This window comes from Alexandromys fortis, unplaced genomic scaffold (assembly GCF_014885135.2).
Source record: "Alexandromys fortis isolate MF-2015 unplaced genomic scaffold, M_Fortis_MF-2015_v1.1 scaffold_206, whole genome shotgun sequence".
In the NCBI taxonomy this organism is placed as follows: domain Eukaryota; kingdom Metazoa; phylum Chordata; class Mammalia; order Rodentia; family Cricetidae; genus Alexandromys; species Alexandromys fortis.
In genome coordinates this window covers 1,938,081-1,951,027 of record NW_026068097.1, presented here as the reverse complement: position 1 = coordinate 1,951,027, position 12,947 = coordinate 1,938,081, and the positions used below count along the sequence as shown (strand labels likewise).

Below are 12,947 nucleotides of genomic sequence, written 5' to 3'. Positions count from 1 at the left end.
TCCAATAGAAATAATTTAAGCTGAAAAACCATAAAATAAGCAGATTGAATTAGTTTGAATGATGTATTTTTATTTAACCCAACATATCTAAACTATTTGGCATGTAATCAAGACATAATTAGTAAAATGTTGTATACTCTTATTATTTATGTCTTTGCATTTAGTGTGTTTTACCTTTACAACACAAGTCATTTGGGACTTGCTAGATTTTAAATCTTTAATAACCACATGAAGTTAATGACAAATTTATTAGACAACACACTTCAGGTAAGATGTCCTCATTTTTGTATATCTCTAATCAACTGCACTTTATAGGGTGATTCTGTATTGAATGGTTTAGAATTTTTAAGCATATTAATTTACTACTTACCATTAATTTGCATAGGTTCTTTTGCATGGATATTTAATAGCCCTTCACATCTTCATTCTCATACAATTACCTGTTCTTCATGAATTCATCCTTTCATCATTTGCTACGTCATATGCATCCCCCGCAAATATCTCTACCTGAAGGCAGTTGTCTGGTTTGTAGGCTTTCTGTCTTATAGGAGGTGGGTCTGGAGAGAGTTAAACAGAGTCGCTGGCATCTGCCATACTGATTGAGATTTTAGAGAGCACTGGTAGTGGGTCCACTGTCCAGTTTTGACTTGAAAGCTATCCAATTGGCAGTTACTATTTTCTTAATGCCAACATGTACCTGGAAATTCCTGTACTCTTGCTTCTTAGACAGTCATTTATCAAGCTAGATATTTTCTGAGCATGAACCCAAAGGTCTTTACTCTTTGCTCTTTACACCTTACCTTTGGGGCATTGAATGGTCATTTGTAAGCTTTTGTAATTTATTTAATTTCTGTATTTGACATGAATGCAGTCTTCCTTAATCACTATCATCATCATCATTGATAGGGGAATAACTAACATGTATAATGTTCTGGGTTACATTATCAGCACATCACATCCACACACAAAAAAGAATAATTCCAATAATTTCTGAATACCAACCAATTTGTTTCTAAGGAGTTAAGATTTTGGCATATTTTCTTTATATCTTATGCACCCCAGACAGATCATACTTACATGCGCACATTACTTTCTCAAACTTGTATTGAACAAATTGTGGACACACTGTTCTTTGAACTCCCAGATACATAAATACATACATACACACACACACACACACATACATACATACATACATCACACACACATCCTAGAAACAAAAGGAATTCTCACACAGAAGCACAGGATGTTGATCAAAATCATAACTCTAATATCGGTGCTAATTTTTCTAAAGAATGCAATTTGGAAACTTTGTTAAAATTTTGTAGATTAAACCCTGGCATAGACTTGCTAGGAATCCTAGGATGTCAGAGAATATACCTTACTTTAAACAATTTACCTCTTAACCCCAAATTGATGGTATGGTGGTATCGAGAGTGACATGATTGATAGATGCTTAGGTCATAGCGATAGAATTGTCATGAATTTCATTGGTGTTCTTATAAAGCAGACCCAATAAACCCCCTGGGGTCTTCTTCCATATGAAAAGCCAAGTAGACTGCTCTATGTGAACCAAGAGGCCAGTTCTTAGCTCAAATATATCTACAATAGCTCTCCAGTTTCCAGAACCATGAAACAAAAATATTTTTATAAAAGTTAAAAACAAAACAAAACAAGTTTTGCCAGTTTTTCTAATAAAACCTTTAAAGCATACGAGAAAATTGAGGATCATGCAGTGCAATTGGCCATGACTTCAGTCTCCTTTAATCTGGGACAATATATCAGTTTGGTTTGGTGTTTTGAAGCATTGATGTGTTTGGAGAGTACAGACTGGTTATTTCACAGAATGTCCCTCAATTTGGTTTTGTTGTCTGCTGTTTCCTCCTGGTTAGATTTGGACTGTGTGATTTTTGTTAGGAGTCACAGGAAAGTAATGCTGTGTCCCCTTAGTGCACCACATCAGGGGGCACATGAGGTTGCTGGCTGGCATTGTTGGTAATTGTCACTTCAATAACTTGGTTAAAGTCATGTCTTCCTTGTGCCTCTCTCTTTTCCTCACGAGTTTGGCATCACTTGATGGCCATGCCTGAGGAAAGTTTACAGTAATGAACTTTTAATTCCATTATCTTGTCTATATTTATTGTTTTGCTTTCTACTACAAGTAAGGCCTTACCTTCCCATATCGTAAGTAAATATATTTATTCATATATTGTTGTTACTATTAGATTTGGAGGGTTTTATCCTAATTTAATAAGTTATGAACCTTTATTATTATCTATTTTTTCTTCTCAGATTGCTACAGTTTGGGCTCTTGAGAGCCTCTTCAAATTGGCTTGGATGTCTTTTTGTCTATCAGTATCTAATCATCTGAGCATCACCTTCATTTCCACTACAAGACACCAGGCCCCATTTGTGCTTACTTCTCCCTACATTAGCCCTTAAAATCACCCATTTTCCTAGGGAATCTTAGTTCTTTAAATGGATACTAGTATTTAGAAACCTTAATGCAGATATTGCATACATGGTCAATCCTACAGGTGTCTCAGCATCCTCTCAGTCCACCAGGCTAAGAGATAATTTCAATCAAATCATAACTTTGTCTGTAAGGCCTACGTATTTACCTACCTAGGAATTTTGAGCTCACATTTATTCCTCTAAATTCCAATTCCATACCAAAGTTCATTCTGCCTTTCCTCTTTCCATTTTTATAATTCCTTTCGTAAACAGTGAGAAATCTCTGCTGTTATCCATAACATATTTACTCACTAAATCCTAGAGTACACAGAAGGTCATTTCAGCATTGCTAACCCATGATTGTGTGGAAGCCTGTTAACAAGGTCCAAGATCAGTACACACACACACACACACACACACACACACACACAGTGTCTTTAGCTTATGACTGTACAATCCATCATTGTAAACAAACCAACCTGAGCTAGGTCTCTGTCTCTTCACTCCCAGGAAGCCACTTTGTCAAATATTAAGATTTTTCCATTTTTCTTTATCTTTTATCAGCCCTCCTCTACAAACACAACACAAACACCTACGTGTGCACACACATACTCCTTTCTCGGAATTGGGAGAGCTAATTATGAACATAATGCTCCTTTATTCCCCAAATATTTTAATGACAATTCCCTAAAAATAAAGACATTCTCTTGCAAAATAAATGCAAAAACAACAACAACAAAAACAGGATTTAGTTTGTTTCTAATTGAACTCCTTTTGCTTTCTCTATTTTTTTTAATTCTTTGAGGGGCATGTGCATGTATGTGCGAATTAATAACACAGTACAAGAAGTGAGAAATATTGCAATGGCAATCCACAAAAATATTTATTCTCTCTCTCCTTTCCTCCTCATTCTACTCATCTACTTTACTTAACCAATATATTACCTCCCCCCCCGTGCCCTTTTAACACAAATGGACACATTTGTGTATTTTCTAGACCAGAATTTTTTTGCTTTCATAAGACACGGAACCTTACAAACGCGTTTAGGCTTTACTTTTGCACTTGAAAACATGACCTAGTGAGCATCCTATGTCAGTGCGCAGAAGTCTTGGATCTTTCCTGACAGCTGCAGTGTGCTACACTCCTGGCTGTTGGTATCTTAGGTTGTTTTCAATAGTTTGCACTTCTGCTACTTCAAGAAGACGCTGGAATATATACATTGTCATACTGTTGCAGCTGTATCTTCAGGGTCAGTTTTTATAGGTGTAATAATAACAAAGTACAAGTGTGTCAAAATGTAAAAACAAATGAAGTTTTGATATGCCTTGCCCAATTCCCTCCATCAATCCATGAGAATGTCTCTTTCCCCAGAGCCTCCCCATCAAAGCATTTGCTATACTTTTTGTTTTTTTCTAAATCTGATAGGTGAGAAATGATATCTCAGTGTAGTTTAATTAGCATTTTTCTAATTATGAGTAACTTGGAACATCTTTTCATATGCTTAAGAGCCTTTTGATATTTTCTGTATGTGCATTATCTGTTAAAGTCTTTTTCTATTGATTTTTTGGGGGAGTTTATATCTCAATTTTAAGACTTTGTATGGTGATGATAATTGGGTTTTTATCTGCAATATTTGTTAGAAGTAATTTTCTAAATTTGTTTGTTCTCCTGGATACTTGTTTTCCACGGTATGCCAAAGGTTTTTGTTTGCTTGCTTGCCTGCTGTTTTGAGACAAGGTCTCATGATTCTCTTGCCTTCACTTAGCCGGTGCTAGAATTCAAGGCATGCATCACAGTCAGCTGCAAAAGGATTTTCGTGTACTTAAGGAACATCCTTTTCTGTTAACCACTCTTGGATACTGACTCACAGAAAGCATTTCCTCACACCCAGGCTAAAGAACTTCACCCCCATTTTCTCCCAAATAATAGGCCAACTTTCATGGTTGATTTCCTTGGGCTATTAATATCTTCAAGGTTCATCCAGGTTGCATAATTTATTAGTTCTTACTCCTATTTTTGATACTTCTTGTTCTCATGTGTGTTTAATGCAGATGTGTATGGCTCATATTTGTACAGCAGCATGTGCCAGTTCAGAGGCCAGAAATCAACATTTGGGTTCTTTCTCAGGAGATATTTTCCTTTTTGAGACAGGGTGTCTCTCTCTGGAACCTGGGAGCCAATTATGCTAGGCTGATTGGCCAGCAACTTCCTGTGATCTACGTGTTTCCACCTGCCTAGTCCACCATGGCCATCTTTCCATGGCGGGTGCTGATGATCAAACTTGGGTCCTCAGGTTTGTACAGCAAACACATTACCCACTAAATCAACTCCTTTAACGTTTCATTTTCTCCAAATGTGAGTAAAATTCATGTTGACAGGGAGGCTGCTCTTTCGTTTCCTGGCTTCCCGCACTCCTGAAATAATCACACAAAACTTTATATTAATTGCAATACTCTTTGGCCAATAGCTTAAGTGTATTTCTGGCTAACATTTATATCTTAAATTAACCCATTTCTATTCATCTGTGTATCACCACATGGCTGTGGCTTACCAGCAAGGTTCTGGCCCATCTGTCTCATGTGGATGACTACATGACATCTCCCTGACTCCACTTACTCTCTATATATCTCTTCCAGCTGGTCTTTACTCTGTAAAGCCACTGGCTGAAAACAGCTTCTTTATTAACTGATGGCAATAAAATGTATTCACAGCATACATCACCTCCCACATCAAATTCAGTTTGTCCTTCCACTCAGTTGATAGAAATTAGAGTTACCACAGTTTAGCTATTGTGAATAAAACTGTTATGAACATTCATGTACAATCTTTTATGTGGATATATGTTTTCATGTCCCTGGGGTACATTCCTAGAAGAGGGATGTATGAATTACACAGTAACTGTTTAACACTTTGAAGAAGTGCCAAACTATAATCCAAAGTAGTTGTACCACTTTTACCATCTTGCCAACAATACATTCCAGTTTTTCCACATCCTTGTCAATACCTGTAGTACTTGAGTAAATAAATATAAAGTGCTATTTCATTGTAGTTTTGATTTACATTTTTGTTGACTGATAATGTTGAGCATCTTTTGTGTGTTTGTTATCCATTTGCATATTTTCTTTGAAGTGTTTGTTCAGACTTTATCCATTTTTAAATTGAGTTGTCCGTCAATTCTTTAATAAATATAAAGAATCTTAATACATTCTGAGTATTAGAGTCTTACAGTATTGCTAGTAAGTTTTATGTTCTATGGGCCATTTTTTACTGCCTTATATTGTCAGTAATAAAAGTTATTTTTGTTTGTTCTTTCTGCATTCTTTTGTGTGTTAACACATGTGTGTGCATGTGTGTGTGTGCACAGGGGCATGTGAGCATGCATACTATGGAACAAGTGGAGACTAGAGAGCAACATTCAATATTCAATTCTTTTCTTCCACCAAGTGGGTACCAGGAATAAAACTCAGGTAGTTGAACTTGGGAACAAATGTCCTTATCTGCTGAGCCATCTTGTGGGCCCAACAACATAAAAGCTTGCTTTAATTTTAATAAAGCCTAATTTATTTTGTTTTCCTGTCATCACTTAGACTATTAGAATTATACTTAAGAAATAATTCAAGGTGCCAAAGATTTCGTCTTGTGTTTCTTATGGTTTTAGTTTTTACACATAGTTTTACCTTCCATTTCTGGTTTAGTTTCATTAAAACCATATTGAATTAACAGGCAAAACTTTCCATAATTAAGTTGTATAATGTGATGATTATATATAGATATATATTTTAAAACGATTACTACACTCAATACATCCATTAGCCCCTTGTGGTTACAGTGTTTGTATTGATCACATTTAAAATCTACTCTGTGAGTGTTAATGACACTTATAATTTGTTCTTTTAGCAAGTGTTTTTTTTTTTTATTTATTTGTACGAGGCAGTTTAACTTCATGTATATCTCTGCACAATGTGCATGCCTGGTGCCTTAGGAGCTAGAAGAGGATGTTGGATCTCCTGGGACTAGAATTTCAGAAGGTTGTGATCAGTCCCCGTGTGGGTGCTTGTAACCAAACCCAGGTCTTTAGGAAGATCAGTCAGTGCTACTAACTGCTGAGCCATCTCTCTACCTCAATACGCTAATTTTTCTGAGACATGGTCTCACTATATAAGCTTGGATGGCCTCAAGTGCAGAGAACTGCTTGGATCTGCCTCTTCAGTGCTAGGCTTAAAGACCTAAGAACAACACAGTGATGTTAACTATAGTCACCATGCCATACATTAGTTATCCAGAACTTACATATCTCATAGCTGATAGTCGGTGTACATTTCACAGGTCCTGGCAACCATTCTAATCTTTGCCTCACAAGTTCAAGTATTATGGGCAGTGCTGCAGCCAAGTATAGTCAAACCTGTATCTCTTTCAGATCATGATATCATTTTTACTAGGTAGAGTGTATAGGAGTTTTAATTTATGAGGAATATTCATATGTTTCCCATAATGACTTCATCAATTTTCATTCTTACTAATTATGATCAGGGATTTTTTCTTCATATTCCCTCCAATATTAAAAAAAAAAAGCCATGTAACAGGTGAATTAATACCTCATTGTGATTCTGACTTGCATTCCCCTGATGCTATTGAACAACATTATATATGCCTGTTGGTTATTTATGTGTCTTTGGGAAAATGTATAAATTGTTTCCTATTTTGTATAGAGTGAAAAGAAAGGACATTCTTTTTCATGTGGCTATCTTGTTGTCCCCACACTTTTAATCAAAATAGTATTGTTTACACATTGTGTTGTCTTGGTGTATCTTGTTAAAAGATGCACCTGGGTGGGGACATAGCTCACTGGGGAGTGCTTAGTTTTCATGCATAAGACCTAGCTTCAATCCCCAATACCAAAACAGCAAAATCAATTGACTATAATCATAATATTTATTTCTTGACTCTCGAGTAATTTACTTATGCATTGATCTTTATGCCAGTATTATATTATGATTTTTAGTTTTAGTGTTCCAGTGTTTGGTGTTAGGATATGTGTATTATTTTTTGTGAGCTGGTTTTTTAGTTCACAGTAAAGAAGATATTTTATTAATTTCTTTGGAGTTTTATATAGATAATCATGTTGCCTGTAGATAAGGGTAGATTTATTTCATACTTTCTGACCTGTGTGCCTTATATTCCATTAATTTGCCTTATAATACACCAGCTAGAACTGCAAGTGGTTTTATTGAGTAGTAGTTATGACTGCAGACATCTTGCCTTGTTAATGTTCTTAGCATGAAATCAGTCAATCTTTTATCATAAAATATGTTTGTAGGGATTTGTAGACACTTGTTACAAAGTCCGTTTTCATTCCTACTAGCCTCAGAATTTTCAAAATTAATGGTTATGGAATTTGTCAAATGATTTTCTGTGCTCACGAACATGATCACATGATTTTTCTTTTTTAACCTGCTTATATTGTAGATAATATGAATTAATTTCCAAATGGTGGACTAAACTTATAATCTGTGATAAACCATACTAGGCAATGGTGTATTATTATTTCATACATCCCTAAGTTTGATTTGCTAGCATTTGTTGATTTTTTTAAATTAAGTGCATAAAAGATATTGATTTATAATTTTCTTTTTCTACAGTATGTTCATCTACTTTTGGCATCAGCATTGTAAAATGAGTTGGAAGATATTCCCAACATTTTATTTTTAAAAATGTTTTTCCCGGCAGTAGTGAGCATGCCTTTAATTCCAGCACTCAGGAGGCAGAAGCAGGCAGATCTCTGAGTTTGAGGCCAGCCTGGTCTACAGAGTGAGTTCCATGATATCTAGGACTGTTTCACAAAGAAACCCTGTCTCGGAAAAAAAAAAAAAGGAAGGAAGGAAGGAAGGAAGGAAGGAAGGAAGGAAGGAAGGAAGGAAGGAAGGAAGGAAGGAAGGAAGGAAGGGGGAAGAGAGAGACAGACACAGAAAGACAGAGAGAGAGGAGGAAGGAAAGGAGGGAGGAAGGGGGCAGGGAAGAAGTGTTTTACGGGTATGTGTGTGTACTTAAGTATTTTTATATGCACCATGTACATGCAGGACCCCACAGAGGTCAGAATAGGAAGTCAGATCCCTTAGAACTGGAATTACAGACAGTTGTGAGCCAGCATATGGATGTGGGAATTAAACCAGGGACTTTGCAAGAGCAGTAAACACTATTAACCACCGATTAAACTCTCCAGCCCCGCTGGTCATTTCTTTCTGGTAATGATTGTGTAAAAGTAGTACTAATTTTCCAATAAATATCTGGTACAATACTCCAAACCATCTAGGTCTAGGTTTTTTTATTGTTTTTACCTATAAATTTATTTGCTCAAGATTCAGATTGCTTACTAATATTGTCTTATTTATAGTTACTTATTTCTACTTATTTATATATTTATTTGTGTGTACTGCGTCTGCGAGTGTGTGTGTGTAAGTGCAGTCATATGCACACACAGCGCCGGTATGGAGATCAGAGGATGGTGTTTGGGAGTCAGTTCTCACTTTCCTCCTTATTCAGACAAGGTCTCTGCTCTTGTTTCTGCTGTGCAGGTACTCCAGGCTAGCTGGCCTGTGAGCTTCTAGCTGATTGTCCTGTCTTCATCTCCCATCACGCCATAGGGGTGCTGGGATTACAGATGTACACAGATGCATCTGGCGTTTTAGATGGGTTTTAAAGATTGAATTCAAGTCACCAGGCTCGTGTGGTAAGTATTTTACCCACTGACCCATCTCCCTGGCACTAGTTAATTCTTTAAGGACTTAGACATATATATTCACAAAGCATTTCAAGATGTAGTTTCCTTTTTGTTCTGTCTTGAGTTCTCACGTGATGTTAATACCTAATTTCATAAAAATTGACTGTGAAATGTTTCATCCTGTTCTGTTTTCCAGAAAAAAATGTATTGGGTTATTAGTTCTTTATTGTAGAATTCTCCAATTAAACCTTTTAGGTGTGAAGACTTTGGGAGGTGTTTCTCATGTATGAATTACATTTCTTTAAAAATTATAGAGATATTGAAGTGATCTGTTTTGGTAATTTTTTGCATGAAAGGAAATGGTCCATTTCATCTTAAGTTTTCAAATTTATATATGTAAAGTTTTGAATAATATTCCCTTATCCTGTGGTCTCTGTAAGGTCTGTAAATTATATCCTTTGTACTTCTGATATTGGCAATTCACTCTTACTAGAAGTCAATTTTATTGTTCTTTCCAGAAAATTAGCATTTAAAAGAGAATTTCATACATGCATGTAATGTGTTTAGATCAAATCCACTTCTATATTCTTCTCTGTCCTTCCACCACTTTCTTTTTGAAATTTTACATGTTCTTTTTCAAATTCACTAAGTTCACTTGGTGCTTCCCGTGTGTACAAGGTTGTGGAACCATCTACGGGCAACTCGGTAGCCTCTCAGGGTCTGCATGCCAGAATAAAATTGACTGTCCCTTCCATGGCAGCCATCAGTTGCCAATAGCCTCTCAGCTAGAGCTATGGCATTGTCCTCCAGTGCATACTAGGGTTCTGACGAGTTTGCTATTGTGCAGGTCTTACACGTGCATTCATGTATGTGACTTTCCTGACATGTCCAGAAAATAATCTCCCTTCGGATATCTATTAGTTCTGGATCTTAATTCTTTCTGGTCTCTCTTCTAAAATGATCCTTGAGCCTTTGGATGAAAAATATAATATAATATAATATAATATAATATAATATAATACAATACAATATAATATAATATGTAGATACCCATTTAAAGTTGAAGTGTCTTATTTTCTGCACATTCAACAATTGTGGTTCTCTGTGTTAATCACTATATACTACTACTACTACAAAACCTTCCCTGAAAAGTGTTGAGAGCTATTAATTTGTAGGTATAAAGATAAGAACTGAGGAGATAGTTTAATACTGTGTCCACTTAGTAGAATAATGCTAGTAGCCTTTCCCCTAGGGTCTATGACTTAGCCAGTTAACAGTATCAGATATGGGTAAGACTATTGATTATGAAAAACAAACAGTAGGGGTGAAGCTTCCACTAATGATGAAGCTCATTTTTTAATCTTTCCCTCTATTGTTTCATTTTGAAGGGGTGAGAGACAGAAGGATGAGACAGAGTCTCATGTACCTCACACAGGGCCAAAGATAATGTTTATCTCCCTAGCTCTGCCCTATAAATGTATGCTACTACACCCACTTATATGTGGTACTGAGGATGAAACAGAACTTGTTGCATGCTAGGTGCTCTTCCAACTGAACTACGTTCCCATGTCCAGTTCCATTGATTCTTATTCTATCTTTATTATCCCTTATCTTCTGTTTCTTTGGATTTATTTTGTACCGCTTATTACAGGATAAGCATAAATTGCTTAAATCAGATATTAATTTGAAAGTGTATTTCTTTCCTTATATCTGCATTAGTACCACACATCTACCCTTCAATGCAGCTTTAACTATATACCACATGTTTTTAAAAGTTGTGTGTTCATTTTTTATTAACTTTAGTTTAGTACACTTAGAAGTAGATTGTTTAAGTTCCAAATATTAAGAGACATTTAAAAATGTTTGCTTATTATTGATTTTCAGTTTGATTAGAGGACATTGTGATAAGAGAACACACATTGTGTAATTTCATTCCAAGCAACTGTCTGAGATGTGTTTCAGGGATCCAGATGTGGTCTATCTTGATGTGTTTCTGTGAAGCCCATGAATCAAACATGTATCTTTTAGAAGGCAGATTGTCCTGTGCCATCTAGATACCTTTAGTTGATCAAGTATTGTTGATGTCTTCATCTCTAATTCTGCCTGCTGATTTTAACTTTTGCTGAAAATTATGGTGCTGAAGACTCAACTACAACTGTGGATTTAATCCTTTTGGCTCATTTAGTTTTTGCTTCATGTCATCCGAATACCTGCGGACTGCGCATAATGGGGCAGCACACCTGTAACCCCAGCACTTATAAAGTTTAGGCAGGTGATTGTGGGTTTGAGGCTAACCTGGAGTACTTAGGCCTATCAGACTAAAATAAAAACAAATAAAACCTAAATAAAATAGAAATACTTCCTGTTATTTCAGGTGTACATACTTATGATTATTGTGTCTTCTCCAACATTTTCCCTTGCTCTGACCTTTTAGTTAGTAATGCTGCTGCTTTTGTAAAATTAATATTTGCATGGTACATTTGCCTTACTTTGACTTTCAACTTACTTATGCTTTGTATTTAGAATATCTTGCTATGAAACATACCTGTTATTAAAATAATTTGTTAATTTCAACATTTTAATTGATGTGTTTAAACAATATAAATGCAAGATAATTGTTTAAGTGTTCCCCCTTTAAGAGTGATAATTTATTGTTTGTTTATTCTTTGCTTTCCATAGTCTTTCTTTTCCCCCATCTTGTTCTCTCTCCTGTCATTCTTATGGTTCACTTAAACATATTTTAGGATTCTATTTACATTTATATTTCATTTTTATTAGCTAACTGTATAATTGTCTTGGTGATCATTGTAATATACATAAAAAATTTATCATAGCCTACCATTGATATTTTATCAAATTTACTAAAATATAGAAATTTTACTTGCATTCAGGTTATGTCACCTTTCTTACTTTGTATCAATTGTCTTTTCTATTTCCTGTGTGCACACTAAGTATCAGAAGAAATGGTGTCAGAGGTTTCTCTTCATTCATTGGATATGATGTATGAAACTCATGAGAAAGAATAGTTCATTATATTATCACTATTTTCACCTGTCCTAAATTTCTTCTGTCCTTTGTGAAGTTTCTGACATTCTTTTCTAATCATTTCCTTTCTGTTTAGAGAACTTCCTTTGGGCATTATGTAACGATGGGATCATTAGGAGCAATATCTCTTTGTTTTCCTTCATCTGAGAATATCTTCATTTCCCCTTCATTACTGAAGGATATTTTTTGCCAGATGTATAATTTGAGGTTGACAGTTCTTTTCTTTCAGCACTTGAAAAATGTTGTGCTACTTCCTCCTGCTCTGTGGTTCCCGAAGAAAAGCACCTTGTCATTTGAATTGGTATGCCTTCGGAAGTAATGTTCTACTTCGCCCAGTTGTTCTCAAGAGTTTGGGCATGCTTTTTAGTTTCCAGAAGTTTGATTCTAAGTTCTCTTGGTTTGAATTTATGTTTGAGATTCTCTTTTATACTTAGATCTGTATTCTTATTGTTTTCCAATTTTACTACTATTTTTTTAACTTACAGTTCCTATCCTGATGGACTTTGGGTGACACAGAATATTGGATCTTTTGTTACTGTTTCCATAGGTTCCTAAGCCCTTACTTCTTCCTCCTCTTCCTATACTTCTTCTTCCTCTTTTGCTTCTACTTCTTTTACTAGTTTTTCTTTTCATAGGTGACTTACCCTCAGGAAGTTGCTCAGAATGAATGGATTCTATGAATATTTATTACTACTGTCTTCTTTCATCTCAACTCTGTTGGCCCATCCAG

At 35.5% G+C, this 12,947-nt stretch overlaps 1 protein-coding gene across 6 annotated transcripts in view; it reads left to right on the top strand.

Moving 5' to 3' along the window:
* Mamld1 (mastermind like domain containing 1) overlaps positions 1-12,947 on the top strand; it is a 127,229-nt gene that overhangs the window by 11,511 nt on the left and 102,771 nt on the right. For 4 of the 6 annotated variants that reach the window (XM_050123658.1, XM_050123654.1, XM_050123657.1 and 1 more), the window contains exon 2: positions 9,027-9,181. The exons of the other annotated variants lie outside the window; for them this stretch is intronic. The gene's annotated coding sequence lies outside the window, so the exon portion shown is untranslated. The remainder of the gene's footprint in view (positions 1-9,026; positions 9,182-12,947) is intronic. 6 annotated transcript variants of the gene reach the window in all.